Here is a 15,841-nt window from a genome sequence, read left to right as displayed (position 1 = left end):
GAAAAAAAAGAAAAACTATTGCATTGCTGAATGAATATATGAAGCAGAATCACAATTCAAAAGTGGTTATGAACGTTCGAGATCCGATGTAGGACTTGGCAATTTTCTCGTCGTCAACGCCGAGCAACTTTATATTCTTTTATGTTTAGAGCTGAACTTTAATTGAATATGTCTCTACTGCGTCAGACAAACAAAGCTTCTTGCGCACCTTTTGAAGTGCACTGACATCCGCTGCATAAGCTTGTTTGAAGCCAACTCACACTCGTATATTTTCTTTGTTGAATGAACACAGTTTTGCTGCAATGGGCTGTATTAGCGTTTTGGGATTTCCACATGTCGAGTTGTGCAATTAAGAAGTTATGACTTTCAAGAAGTTTACCTGGTTATTTTCTCGTAAAACTTTCGTCGGTATAAAGATTTGATTGCGAAATTTTGATTGATATCTGTAATATGTATGTGCAAGCGATATGAGTCGTTTGAAAATAGGCTCGAATTCGCGAAAATTACTTGGGACTTCGTAGACAGACAAAGTGATTAGACGAGCGCGGCACAGCAGCTTGGATACTCAACGAAACATACGTCCTTTGGAAATTGAATTCTGACATGATTTTCGAAGGAGCGTTTTCTTGCTTATTCTAGAGAATTAAAGTCATTCAATCTGCACAATTCGTGGGTTATATAGTATATGTTCATTGCAGCGAAGATTCCGATATATTTCAGTTTCGAAATTGATGAATTGAAAAAGCTATTATGCAGTCTGTAGAATGAGCATTTCCATATTTATATACATTTTTCAAAATGCGACGTCATTTTGATGAACGCAGCTCACTCAATTTCCCTAGAAAAAAAAGAAAAAAAAAACATTATTCAGTGTCACGTAAAATAACGAGCCAAAGATACATAAACATTCTCTAAAACACACAGATGTCACGTATTGCAAGACTCATTTGTATCGTAACCTCGCATTTACCTTAGTTTTCGAACAAACAAATAGAAGAACTATCGAACACATGTGAATGACGGTGCGACCCCGTATTCTGGCCTCCTTTCAACTTTGCCAGCCAATAAAAGCGAAAAAATACTGTAAAACAGAGAGGCGAAATTCCATCACCTTCAATAAAAGTACACACATAGTCCCGTTTATACACACACTTTGCCCTCGCTATTCGATCGTTGCACGGTCAAATTGCCTTCGCTCTATCACGAGCAGCTCTCGTCGTTGTATCCAGGTTACAGTATAGATGTATCCAACGGTATAGCGCGCTGTCAATCAAACAACGTGGCTGGCTGCAGCCGTTTGCGATAAGCGCGTGCACACCTCGCGGGCTTAAATAATGCACACGTAATCCCGACAGCTGCTTTAGTGATCACAGCGGCCAGTCGAGCAGTAGGCAGATTTTTGGAAATCGGTTCGGATTGCGGGGTTTATTCCTGTAATCCATTTTGTCTATTTTAAGAATGTTACAAAAACGTTCTCTTGATGAATAGACAATTTTCGATGAAGATGAGAGTTCGTGATTTAAATTGGCTTTGAACCCTCTGTATATATGTATAAACTCCGGTCGTCTCGTTCAATTTCCGTCAGCACCTATATACAGTGACTAAAAGTAATTTGTACATTATTTCCAACAGTGTATTGGCCTAACAGCGTTCAAGTTCTTGCTGTTACCACAAATATTAAGAGTAAAATAATCTTTCCTCAAACTGATTAACACTGTAGATTCTTTACAGAAACAGTGTAACGTAGGAAAAAACGAACTTAAATTTCGATAATCATGCACATTCGTTTTTCAAGTTACGCGAAACGTCTTACGCCTCTGGACGTTCGTTAAGTTACCACTGGAGTCGTAGAGAATTTTCGTTGACTTCATTCTCATTGTTCTCAAGAAATTAACTCCGTTCAAGACGTAGAAAGCGAGCTTGCACTGCAGTACACGTAAAATAGTCGTCTGAGGAACGCGAAATACGACGCACTTTCACATTCACGTTATATTTACAACTCTGTGTGTCTTACTCGTATATTATGTTTGCAAAATATAATATAAAATATGATTTAAGAGTTAGTCGTAGGTAAAAACGCTGTTTTTCAAGTATTATTCTTCTTGAAAATAAAAAAAAAATTTAATGAAAAATCGGTTTTGTACCAGCCTTGTATTGCGTTTAATGAAATATTCTAAAGAACTTAAATGTTAGTCGAACTTTTATTTATTTTTTTTGAGCCACGAAATGCCTACTACTAGAATTAACTTAATCGAATGGAAAAATTGTTATTTTATTATATCACCTACAAAAACGACAAATACTATTGGTGTCCCTTCAAATACAAAATTCATCCACTTTATCAACTTGCTATTTGATCTATCAACCCAGCCTTTCTCAAATTTAATTTCATTCCAGGAAATCGGGAAAATGAAAGATAGTGACTTTTAGTAGAAAACTGGTATCCTATAGATCTTTCTTACGGATCGGGCCTGGGTGCTATCCTGAAAAATAACCGGCCGTCCTCTTTTTAGGCTCAACATGGGCAGGCTTTACAAGTCTGCCCTTTCTTCTGTGTCGTTATTAAATTGCACTCCATCATTGGAAATCGCATTACACCGGAAGGCGTGTTGCTACCTCTATATCGAGCCTCTGCGCGATTGAACATAAGAAAATAGTAGAATTTTTGGTCTTTGAAATGACATAGTGCGCGACTAGTATATAACAAGTAACGAGAGTGGTTGCATGTTAAATTGTAAAGTCTAGGTATCTGATAAGCTTTTTATACAAAGTATTTTTTTAATTATAAGCTTAAATAATTATTTTGAACCAAAAAAATATAGAAAAGTGCCTGGTAGAAATGTTATTGAACTTTCTAGAAATACGTAAAATATAAAATACATAAGACACATCCCAGAAATCGATTTCATAACTCCTTTTCAAATACTTCTTTATCGTAGTTCTTGTCGGATCAGATTTTCTTGCAATGAGTGTAGAAAATGTCAAGATAATAATTTTCATATGCATCATATAAATCTCGTATTTTAACTGTAGGATATGTTGAAATTAAATTGCCGTTCCGTACCCTACAGAGCGTTCCAATCATGTTACCCAGAGATTTAAATGTGCCTCAATAAATGTAGCTTCGTCATAAAATAATTTAAATGAAAGGATTCACTGAATTATATGGGCGATTCATCAAATAAAGTAGAATTTGAACTTGTATTGATTACCTTCTTGTTTCAATGAAAGTAGTCGAGTGGTTGCAAGATAGTATTGAATTTCCGATATTTCAATTACGTTGTCTGATTTATGACGGTGGCTGGAAACATAAGTAGCTTTTATTGAATTTCAGTTGATCATGTCGAATTACAGCTGTGCACTTTTTTTAAACATCACTTTATTATTACACAAATATTTAAATTATAGCTTATGTAACGATTCTTATTTAATATAATTTCAATAAATAAAAAATATTTATGATATTATGATTCAAAAATATCAGTAGTATACTACTGTTGCAAGCTATTGGATGACAATATAGTAACGACCAATAGAGTTTACAGGAGTACTATTAAACCTCGCAATCTGATCAATGCAGTGTTCGTACGTTCGAACGCGTACGTTTTCCTCCCACCCGACTTCTCACCTTCTATCTCATATTCTGCAAACGAAGAAAAAAACAACCCCACGAGCAAGCAATTCGAGTTTAACGTGAACACACATCCTTTGAAAGCAGAGGTAGCAAACTACAAAGTTCTCGGACTACTGATTTGCTTACGCAGATGTATCAAATGTCGACGGTCTGCGGTTCAGCTATATAGCTATTACCACAGGGAACCGTCTGGAACTATGTTAATCATCGCTATGCATCATGAATGTAATTAGGAGTATTTGGAGATTCGATGTGTGATTCTAAGCAAATTTATTATAAAGTTTGGGAAGTTAAAATAGGCATGAAATGTGTTTGTTAATAAATAACCGGTAGAAGGCTAAAGGATAGTGCAAATACGCATTCTCAAAATATCTTGTATAAGGAATCGCATAAATAAAACAACAGATTTAAGTACCCTTTAGTATGCAATGTTTATTTAAATAAAAGTATAGTAAATACTTTTTAAGTGCTTTGAATTTTTAACACTCTCTTTATCAGGAAAGGCATCTTTATGAGTTTTGATATCATGCAATTAAATTTTTAAAAGGAATTCCTGTATGAAGTATTAAGGAGCTTCGAAAGTTATTATGATTAAGAAAATTAAGTAAATAAGTTTCGTTAGAACGTTCTAAATTTTAGAAACATTTATACATTACTTTCCAAATAGCTCTTTAATTTACGTAATTAGAGTCTCAATGAGCTACAAGAATCTCTAGTTTTCAAACATCTCTCAAATAACCACCCCAACAGATCACCAACTTGATCAGATTTCTCAGATCACGTATCTATTGCGTACATGTGAATCCACTGAGGCAAGGATACCTTCGATTACATTTCAGGAAAGTTCGTCCCGTCTTCTTTGTGTTCTTCTTTACTCTCTCCTTTCTCGTATTCTCGCGAGTTCATTTTTTTTTCTCGGTAATCGAAAGGCAACCGTGAGAAATCGGAAAGCTACTAACAACGGCGTCTGTCAGATTTAACAAAGAAATAAAAAGCAAGTATCTCGGAGTATTTCGTTATTTCGTTCTCTCCTTCTGCTTCGGCCGAATGATTTCTAACAACTATATATATATATATATATATATATATATATATATATATATATATATATATATATATATATATATATATATATATATATATATATATATATATATATATATATGAAGGGAAATAAGACGAGATGACACGTGCCGATAAATTCACAAGTTGTCGGCGCTATATCGAACGAAAGATGGAAATAACGGGTGTTATGAAGTTTTTTTTTTCTGGGAAGGGCATAACAACGCTCAGAAAATTCATGACTGCCTATGTCACTACATTGATTCTACTGTTCGCGTGTTTACGTCAAGACGATGGAGGTGTCATTTGTTCCACGAATTGAGTGGGAGCTTCATGAAAGAGAAATAATATTTTCTGTATGATAGGCTCTAGTTTAGCTTTGATTGGATATTTTTAGCGTGTGATAAAACAATGCAGTGTTGTAGCACAAAAAATTGATTTGGTATCAGAATTGCATTCCAAAATATTTTTATGACAATAATAGTACATTTTGCAACAAGAGTGGGAAGGGGGGGGGGGAGAATAAGATTTTTCTAGCGAAGAGAATGTTTGTACACGAGTAGGTGTCGTGGACCGCTTGAGACAGACACGAGGAAATTGAAGACTGTACAGAGTCTATCACTGTGAAAAAATTACATTTTAACTTTCATTAAAGCATTTTTTTACTATTTTATAACAATTTACAAAATCTTTGAGCAACTAAAGAAAAGTACTTTTTCCACTGTGTGGAGAAAAATATGATTTTTTATTCCTTTTTTTAAGCACGTGTTTTTGAAAGAATAAATTTACGATGCATTCACTTAAGTGAGATTGTTTTAATTTACTAGCGAATTTAGACAGGATCCGCGCGTTTTAATTTGTTACTTTTTAAGATTTAAGTAAAGGTTTGAGTAAAGTTTTTAGATATAGAGTTTCTGACATTCATAAGAGTCAGGTGCAGACTATATAAAAGTGAAATTTTCTTTCATTCAGAAAGTATTTTCTATGAGGTTAGAAATGTATACATACAACTTTTACAAGTTATGTCATGCACTGCCTGAATTTGTAAAATTCTAAACATTAGTAACAGTGTGGATATAACATTCATTTTAATATCTCATTTTATTATATAATTATTATTGCCTTATTTATTATTTTTATAAAGTTTAAACTTTTAGGCAGGGAATTTTCAACAATTACAATGAATTGAGCGAACAATATTTATACAGCGCCACAAAATGAGTACTTTTCCATCGCTATTGCGAAATTTAAATTCCGCCTAGTATATAAAACTGCGTTCAATGATCTACTTTGCACCCCAAGAGAGTACAAACTTCAGCAAGAGCAAGTGAGAACTCTGTCATAATTATACTTTCCCCGGGCCGCCCACAGTGTCTCCCAGTTAGCCTCACGTGATAATTCCGTTCAATTTCCAGCTACTTTGAAACTCGCTCAGCATGACAGTAAATACGAAGAAGAAGTAAAAGTAAAGAACTAAAAGCAGCAGAAGCAACGGCGTGGCAAATAGTACTAGAGCACAGGAGACGAGTCGCAAAGTAAACTGGTTCACCGCTGGGAAAAGCGAAGCAAGGGCGATCCCTTACAAGTAAACTTATTGCCGTCAATGCATTTTCGTTGCCGCCACCCAGGACCAAATAGCCTATACGAGGAGTATTCAGCACTAGCAAGTAGTAGCCTTCAAAAAGGAATAGTTGACGGATCGAACGCTGCGCCAGGACAACGCATCTAATGGTTCTAGACGAGATAAATTAGATAAGGAAGAGAGATCAAGCTGACGAAGTCTTATTTGTTATATATTTACCGTTTATATACTCTGTAGAACCTTTTCGTCCGGCGCTGCGTTCTCGCAATGAAGGGGCCACCAAAGTTATATGTAGACAAAGACGCGTGAAATAAACACGTATACATGTATACACGCGCGTACACACTATAGTCAATTATTATACGGGCTAGATAGTCAACAGCCCGGGGATATTTTATAGAGATTTATCAAAAGAACCTTTGCCGTACCTACATATTTTTTGCCTTATCACGAAGAGTCTTCGCAGCATAAGAAAAAGAAGAAGAAGAAGAAGGAGAAAACGTCAAAGTCCAGAGCAGTCGCGTCGCAGTGTCGACGGCAACAACAGCCAATGTCTTTCGTACATGACTCGTGTGCCAAAACGGAGTTGCCGTCTCGCTGCTAAGCGGCGCTTCGCTCCAACTTCCTGGAAAGGAAAGAGAAGCGGAGAAAAGTGTGGGAGGATATTAAAAAGGGAAAGAAGAGAGATATCGAGAAGGTACCGCATTTCTCATGTTTTCATCCTGCAAGCCAAGCGTGTTATGTACCTACGTGTTGCACGACGTGTTTGTTATACAAGTGTAAGTGAGCGTTTTGTGTGGTCACTTTTATATCCTCTCTTTTGTTCTCTCTATGTTCTCCTTTTTTCGCGCATGAAATTCGTATGCTTTCTTTTTAAATTTACAGACATATTGTATAACTCACTGTGTTTGTTTTTATACGAACGTTGCAATGTACTGTTCCTTGCATTCTACAAAAATTCAGATAAATGTTTGTTTTTCAATGTTATTCTAGCATTTTTCGTTTAAATAAACTGCATTATAGAATTATCGCTTTGATATACGACGAACTTGCATCTTGTAAACACGACCATTACTGAACTTTTTTGCTTTCAACGTAACGCACAAACTTCTAAAATGTTTGGATGAGTTAAAAACACTGCTGCCAGACAGGGAGACTTGTTATCAGTGATTAATCCGATTTGTTGTCTCACGCAGCAATCATGAGGACTAAGGGTTTTAAACTCTTCGTAACAACGTCCTCCACTGCAATTACACCAAGTCCCTAGATGCTTTTGCATCTACTGCTCTCGGTCTATCTTACAAATGTTTTGCTCAGGCTTGGAATATACCGTGACACGTAAAAATATCGACTTGCGGGCGTTGCAGCGAGTTCTCCCATGTTTTCGCGATTGGTAACGATTGCACGTGTATTAATTATGAGCCCGCGAGGATACTTGGTTACGCTGCTGAGTGACGGAAACCTGACTATTAATTGATGGAATATTAACAGTTCAACGTAGTGTACATAGCGAATCTTGTTTCTTTGCTGGGTTATCACTTGAAACTTCCTAATGAGTTTCTTGTTGGTTCGAAAAGAAGAATTTATACCAAGTTTATCGGTCTTTCAGCAATTTCGCTTTTCCAAGGGTATATTATTATAAAATTTATTCATCCTATAACTTCTCATAAAGTTATAACTTTTCTTCAAGTTTATAGCTTGCCACATATTTCAATAAGACATTGACAATCGCAAACTAACTTTTCACATGATCATCTTCATTACTGATATTAGAGATTATTTTCTAAACATTGCACAGTTTTTGATTGTGCCTTTAAGAAACTGACTAGAAAGACTTTAAACTTGCTGAAATTGAGCGTTTTCCCGAGTGGGATGCTGGGCGCGCTTTTTGTTCAATTAAACTCGCCCGGGCGTTTGCACGCGGTTGCAGATCCCTTTTACGGTTCGCGCCCTCGATCCTGAATACAAATGCATTGGAAACTCGAAGAGAAGCATAAAAACAAGTGTTTAATTGGACCGTTTGTAAAAGTAAGAGTGATAGAGAACGTTTCACGCTTTGAATTCGGATGTGAAAATTATAAAGAGGTGAACACTACTGAGATCGGTGTGTAATAGAATTATGCATTTTATGTGATTTACATTTTTCAAAAAATCTTATAAAATTATTAAATGTAATCAGCATTATTAGCTAGAAATAATGATTTAAAATAAATTAGGAATAAAAATCGCAATATTTTATAGAAAAATTTAGAGCAATAACTGATTTAAATAATATGATAACAAAATTTAATATTATGAGATGATTATCTGTGATAAAATCGAAGCATTTAATGTTATTGTCCAGTAGAGTTGATCCAATTATTTATCCATTACAATATAGACAGCGCACGTAGATATAGGTATTTAATAAAAAATTCAAAATACCTAGTTTATTTTAATTGAAACAGTTCTAATTCTTTAGTGTTTTAAGACAAGAGGTATTTCATTACGAATGTCTATTCAACGGAGTGAAAAAAGTCAACGTGGTTCTACGATGCTTCTTGAAAAATAGCTTTTCACTGCAACTCTCTAAAGAAGCAGGCGCTAGAATCGTATACTAGGACTTCAAGTTTTTCCTTTTTGAGCTTGGCGTGATGCAATGCAACTTTCAATCGATTTACTTGTTCTATACTTTTTGTTGCCTATGATACATACGAAGTGCTCCGAAGTCACGAACAGACAGGAGAATAAATGCTTGTCGTCTTTTTGTCGTCCTAGCCGTCTGTCATGAATATAACAGAGAAGCGATGACGAAACGTTGGAAAGCTTTTATATAGCGAGATGAAAAATGAAGATCCACGTATCTGTGATTTTTTGAGAAACACGTGTTTCTTACGTGTTTTTATTTTGAAATTATTAACGCTACAAAATCTCATTATTAAATTTTTTCTCAAATGGAAATTAACAGCAATCAAAATGAATATTAAGAATTAAGTAAATTTGAGTTTTTAATAAAAGGAGGAAATATCATTTGACTAACTGAGAAATAATAATGTGACTTATAATGGTGAACCGTTTCCGAATTATGAAAACCATAACTGCTGAAAGTTATTAAAATGGGTTTTTTTATTACGTATAACTTTAAAATTGTAATTATATAATTACATGACGACTTATTGGTTAGAATATTTAATGAACATTACACGAAAAAAAAATTCTATAAAGTGAATGGTCAAATCTTCAAAATACTGCAGGCTAGGAAAGTTGTACTAGGTAAGATTCATAATTATAAAAAACTTTTGAAAAGAGAGGCTGCTCAATCATTTTGCCATAAATAGTTTCGCGATTTTGCATTATTTATGTGCATTTTTAAGATAAAACATTCTAAAACGGAACTGCTAAACAATTTAACGATTTTATTAATAAATCTAAATTTTAATTAGAGTAATAACTTAAGGATCTTTTACCCTACTCTTTTTCTCTACTTTCAATTAAATTATTTTATAGTAAGGGAACACTTCATTGAAAACTTGTAATATAACTTTTATAACAATTAATTATTTCTTCACTCACTTAATTCAACGATGCGATCTTAACAGTCCGATAAAATTAGAATTGTATGCATCAATGGCTGCGACCTTACAAGACTTGAAAGTATTACACACTATACAGATTTATCTTAAAGAGTGCACATTCACTTATCATTCAAACCGATAGGAAGGAAATGAAAAGAATTAAAGTATTAAATACATTTATTTAGGTGTTGGTTACGTTTACGAGAAAGAAAGTGTGCGGGTTCGAATAAATATTAGGAGAGAAATAGAGACATTTTATTACTAAAAAAACAACAGCGACAAATTTTTTTGTGCTTTTTTATTACGATAAAGTAACTAATATTATTTTAAAAGTCACTTTTCAAACCGTTGAAAAATAAAACGAAATCGAATGCTGAGGATTCGTTTTACTTTGAATCTGCCTGAATCAGCTAAGAAATCACTTCTTCCGCGCTCGATTAGTCAGTCGAATGATCTTGCCTGCTTCGACAGAATTATATGATGGATGGTATAACAGACTGCTCAGCGTCACACTTTGAAAAAGTCTCTCTTCACGACAATATAAAAAAGTGCTAATGTGTGCGAGGTCAAAAACCTCAAGAGAGGAGAGACAGAGAGAACGAGATGAGGCACGGATGACTTCTTGCGCACGTTATGAAGTAGAAGGAAGGAACGGCCGCGATTTAGAACGAGTATTGGTTGCTGCTGCTGTATCATACTGTTGCGGTGCGATTCGTATCTTGGTCAGTGGCCCCTAGGGAGGGACACACCGATGATTTTCTCCCACGAGCGTGAGGGACCTTTTCCCTAGATGCCGCGCATTGCTATATAGGATAGAAACTCTCGCAGAGTTGCGATATACGAGAACGGAGGGTCGCGGTGGCAATGGTGTATGCATGATCTGGTTTTCAGAAGTATTTTCGAGGGTTGCCCGCAAATTCTTTGGTCATATCGGAAAATTCGAAAGAAGTCGAGTTAGTTGAGCAAATACCAGAATTGCGCTTAAATTCCTTGGCGTGTTTCTTTCAATCTATCAATATTCTTGTACGGTCAACTTCTTTGAACATTGACATTTATGTCGAACCCTCGACCCTGTGCTTTTCATAATATTGATAGCTGCTAAGTGCCTAAAAAGTTTTGCACCGTTGCAGCTTTAGGTATTCAACGGTACAAAACTTTAAACTCGACTTTAAACAAGTTTGTTTACTCATTTCGAGTCGATCGTTCTACTCGTTAAGCGCGCAGCTACAAAATGCGCAGTATAACTGCAGTGAAATAAATGTTTTATAAGATTCTATATCGCATGTTGATACAAATATCCAAGCAAACAAATCAACATTCGCATTCGTTTCATGCGTTGGTAGTATTATATTCTGCTATTTTCTTTAAGTATCAATTCGCAGTAGAAAAACACATGCAAATATCAGCAAAATTCAATTTCCGTAAAACTTTTTAATTAATTCTAACTTCAACACAGCCCTTGAATTTTTAAATGACCAATTCCAATGGAAATCGTTTTTCCGATTGAATAAAGAAGCACATGTGCACAAAATGGTTCGTAACTCTCTTCTGATTATTCATCCATAATAAAGGGTTAGCGCAGCTTTTGCAAAGTTCAATCGCAACGCCACAAATCGTCGAGGTCTCCTCGGGAGAACAAATTCTGAGTGCGCGGCGTACCTCTGAAATTGAGTGCCTCTGCATCGCGATATCCAGCGACCCAGTTTCCTGCAAAAATCTTCTGCTTCTCTACATTTCTTTCTTCGCTGGCTTGCACCTCGCTTTACCTCGGTTTTATTTTCACAGCTTTACTCTCTGCTGCAGGCTTTCGAGAGGCAAATTTCGAGAGGCCTTGTCGAGCGGACGATTCCCCGCCGTTCGCACAACCATAGAGTTCACTTGGATGGACCTTCGTATGTTGGTAAGAGCTGGTCCTATCATAAAATAAGGAAAATTCCCACGTAGAGGCGAAAGAGGAATATCTTTGTGCATGGTTCACAGAATCGCACGAAAGGTTGGCGAATGGACGTGCTGGCAGAATACGTTTGAAATCTATGTTATGTGATCAAAGAAGTGGCAGAAGCTGTATCCAACAAATATCTAAATATAGAATTCTTAAGATTACATTAAAGCACGTGCAAAAGATCTTTTCTTTTCCTGTGTGCAAGTGTATTATATCAAGCGGAAAACGGGTATACTATTTCTAGTATTTGTGCATGAAAGCAGCGTTATGAGCGCATGCATAACAAAGAACGATCCATCAATGTCGAAGGAGAAAAATAAAAGAATGTGGCTATACATGGTTTCAGCAGAATTATCAATAACTGGTGTAGTTTATACAAATATTATTTGCGAAAAATGAAAATTCAGCTATAAGGTAAAGGCGGAAACTAGTCCGCAGTCAAATATACGGAACTTGAAAGCGAGGAGCCCAATTATTCACTTACTTTATTCTAATACTCGTCGAGCATGATTCCATTTGTCGCTGAGATCTAAAGGAATGCATTAAAAAAAGGTCAAACAATTGCATTATCTGTATAGACGTGAACTACTCCATTACTATTACTGTGACGGAAGAAGAAAGAGAAATTGACAGCAGATGATTTAAGCAATAAAAGTTCATAGGTAAAAAATATATAACTCTCTACTTTCTGCAAATATTCTATGCGACGGTTGAATTTTTAACCAAAATAATAAGAAAAAAGTTAAAGATATAACGATACAGTTTTTGGCTGAAATAGTTTCGAATAGTTTTTGACGGCTATGTCTATTAACCATCTACATATAGACAGCGTGTGAAAGGAGGCCAGCATCTTTATTCCCACACTTTCCCCCACTTACTCGGCGGATTTAATCACCACCTCGGTTCCCGGAGTCAGTGCCTCTGCATAATGACGTGAGCGTGTCGATTGCCAACCCACTCGCAACCCTCAAAACTCTTTGTCTCCCTAGATCACGCACGCAAGTAGTATCACAGTGTCGTGTAAGGGTCCTTCTGGGAGCATCCTCGAAAGCTAGCGCCAGATTCAAAGTACGACGCAAGCGCGTCACGCGCGCCTATGAGACTCTTGGAATTGTGCTGAAGATGTGTATGTGGCTTTGCACGATGAACGCCTAATCACCAGCAATCAGGATTTCTGAAAAGGGAAAGTCTGTGATGAGTTTCTCAGGAATTGGAATACCAGGTGTTTATACTACTGACGCAGAGAGGTATCAATATTTCTTTGATTTGCCATAATTGTCATGAATTAATATTACGCATTCATGCTGCTGTTTGTTTCCTAAATTTGTTAATAGAATGCATGCATAAATACATTTTTTTCTGTTCTTTATATTTTCTCCGCAGTTTTTGAAAAGTATTTAATGAAGACTACAAATAACTAAAATAGAATTACGCAATATTTCAGCTTTGTTATACATTTAGAGGATTTGGTATTTGAGGTTTAATCAATCATAAGCTTATCGTTTGACCGATTATTATTTCTGTCGTTGTTGTATTTTTCATTCTGAATATATATATATATATATATATATATATATATATATATATATATATATATATACACTTCACGTTTTTCCTTATTCCAGTTTCTTTTTTAATTCACCTGCTCGCCATTCCTTTCTCCATCTTCTAATCGCTAAATTTGAAAGCTCTATAGCGATGAAGAGCAATCGATTTCTTTGCAATATCGGTTGAAGTGGGGTGATTCCCCAAGTCCGCAAACTCACAAATCTCAGTCCGACGGTATACCGCTGTGAAATTAATGCACTTGACCTCAAATGCGAAGGCAAGGCATTCTGTCCTTCCCTCCAAGTGGAAGCCTCTCGGCGGTCGGACAAACATCCGCGCGCATACACTGGACAGCCGGTAAGTTCTCTGAGGGGAACATAGAGAGATAACGAGAGCCGACATAGATCGCCAGGTGCCTTGGCCATAGGAACGCAATAGAGTCGTCGAGCAATGTATGCTTGCATACGCGAGAGTGAGAGAGAGAGAGAGAGAGAGAGAGAGAGAGAGAGAGAACCGTTATGTATGGCTGTATGCATACGCAGGGAGAGGCCTTTATATTAGCGTTATGTAACTTTAGGTATGGTGAGTTTATAGGTTTATTGTAGTACCTATGCATGCGAAACTTTGCATATCTGTATGCGAAAGTAATTTATTTATTTGTATTTTTGTTGGTTTTCGAGTATTTTCTTAACAAACTGTAACCCATGCAATATCAATCGCTTCCTACTAGTAATTTTTCAGTTTCGAATACGAATTTTCTAAAAGCTCATAATAATTCTTTCAATACAACGTTAACATTTTGATTGGTCCGCAAAATATTCTGTTGTATTGGCCCAAATCGGTCGAACAGACAACATTCTTGTCCTTCGAATGAATTCAGGATTCCATTTAATCGAGGTAGAGTTATGCTCTCAACTTGGCTAACCCTCCTCGACCTCTTCCCTCTCCCGCCTCCTTCTGCATGGAGATGCTGTACTGTAGTTTCTCACAGACGTATAGTGATTGTTAGTTCGACGATCAGATAGCCAAAGTCTTCGATAATACTGCGATGCAACGCGAGGTGGGTTATGAAGAGTAGTGGGAGCTGCGATAAGTGCGTGTTCTACAGACCAACGAGCGTCGATAGACAAGTCAAGTGTGGCACGAGCTGTATACTCGATGCGATGCATCAGAACTCGTCATTAGGTCCTTCGAGGGATGATAGTACTCGAGTAGAATACAAAAGGAGGTTATGTTAATGGTTATAGGTTCTTTTATAACGAAAGAAACTTTAGAATTTTTGAAGCTTAACCAGTACAGGGTTTTTGAATATTTTTGTTTTTAATCTAACCTTAGAAGCTATTATTATTTTTGCAAGACATATAGACACAGAAACTCTTACTGGTACTAAAAACGTATCGATTGCACTAACGTATTTGGATGGAAACAAAAGAACCCCATGCATACATGTATACTTGTGTAAAACAATATTTACCTCTAATACAAACACAGCCTGGGAAGAAAAATATGTAGCTTGCATTATAAACTAGTCTCTATTAAGCTTTTAGATTAGAAACATCGATATGTTTCATATCTTTTTCTGAATAAAATGTTTCTGATATCTTTTGTTTTATTCATGGAACATGTTTGTACGCGCTTATCATTGGCTTCTGTCAAGCTTTGTTCGTAAAACGAGGATATTTATTTGAAATCCTCAAATACTCTTCATCTTATCTTTCTCATCATTAACAAAAAGTTGTCAGCCAAAAAGAAATATGATATGATCAAGTGTAAAAATAAAAACCGAGATTATAACAAACATACCTAATTCACATTCATCAACAATAACTGCAGATTTCTGGTATATTTAGAAAGCAATCGTTGCGAAAATAACAAAATAGACCAACTCTCATCTCGGTACTTATGACCAGTCCACGAACTCGCACTCGAAGCATCATCGGTCAACATCGGATTACCTTTGGTGTTGTTAATCGTCCATGTATTGCCCAAGCGGCTCGCATGTAATTCGACACCATTTATTCGTACGTGACAATTGTGAAATATTAATGTGTAGTGGTGATCTACTGCGTATCATACATCAAGCAACGTTTATTTATAGAGTTTTATTAGAATCAGGGCTGAGGAAGCTCTTCTACTCTGAGAAATGATCGCGCGATAGAATATGATACGAAAGAGAAGGTGTCATTTATTTTGTTACGCGATATATAGAAGTGTGAGATATGCCGTGTATAAAACGGTGTCGTGTACTTCAAAAATAAGACTAGCAAAACAGGATTGTAATGTGAGCATATTGGTGTACGAGAATAGAATTCTGAAAGCTTCAGCAGCGAACAATTCAATAATTTTCTCATTAACGACAATTTAGTGAAAGCAAAAAATAACGAACCTATACATATAGGAGCATAAGTTGAAAAATGTCGGTGAAAAATATACATTAAACAGCTATGATAATACTTTATGTTTTTTAAATATTATTTCCAATTTTCAATCTCATGATCCAACGCCTGACCTGCAAACTA

At 35.9% G+C, this 15,841-nt stretch overlaps 1 protein-coding gene across 8 annotated transcripts in view; it reads left to right on the top strand.

The window, feature by feature from the left end:
- The window catches only part of LOC100119391 (potassium channel subfamily T member 2), a 240,894-nt gene that overhangs the window by 85,014 nt on the left and 140,039 nt on the right, over positions 1–15,841 (top strand). For 3 of the 8 annotated variants that reach the window (XM_031923627.2, XM_031923626.2, XM_031923625.2), the window contains exon 4: positions 6,112–6,975. The exons of the other annotated variants lie outside the window; for them this stretch is intronic. The gene's annotated coding sequence lies outside the window, so the exon portion shown is untranslated. The remainder of the gene's footprint in view (positions 1–6,111; positions 6,976–15,841) is intronic. 8 annotated transcript variants of the gene reach the window in all.

Source organism: Nasonia vitripennis, chromosome 2 (genome assembly GCF_009193385.2).
Source record: "Nasonia vitripennis strain AsymCx chromosome 2, Nvit_psr_1.1, whole genome shotgun sequence".
Classification (NCBI taxonomy): domain Eukaryota; kingdom Metazoa; phylum Arthropoda; class Insecta; order Hymenoptera; family Pteromalidae; genus Nasonia; species Nasonia vitripennis.
This window is presented reverse-complemented; position numbering and strand designations above follow the sequence as displayed.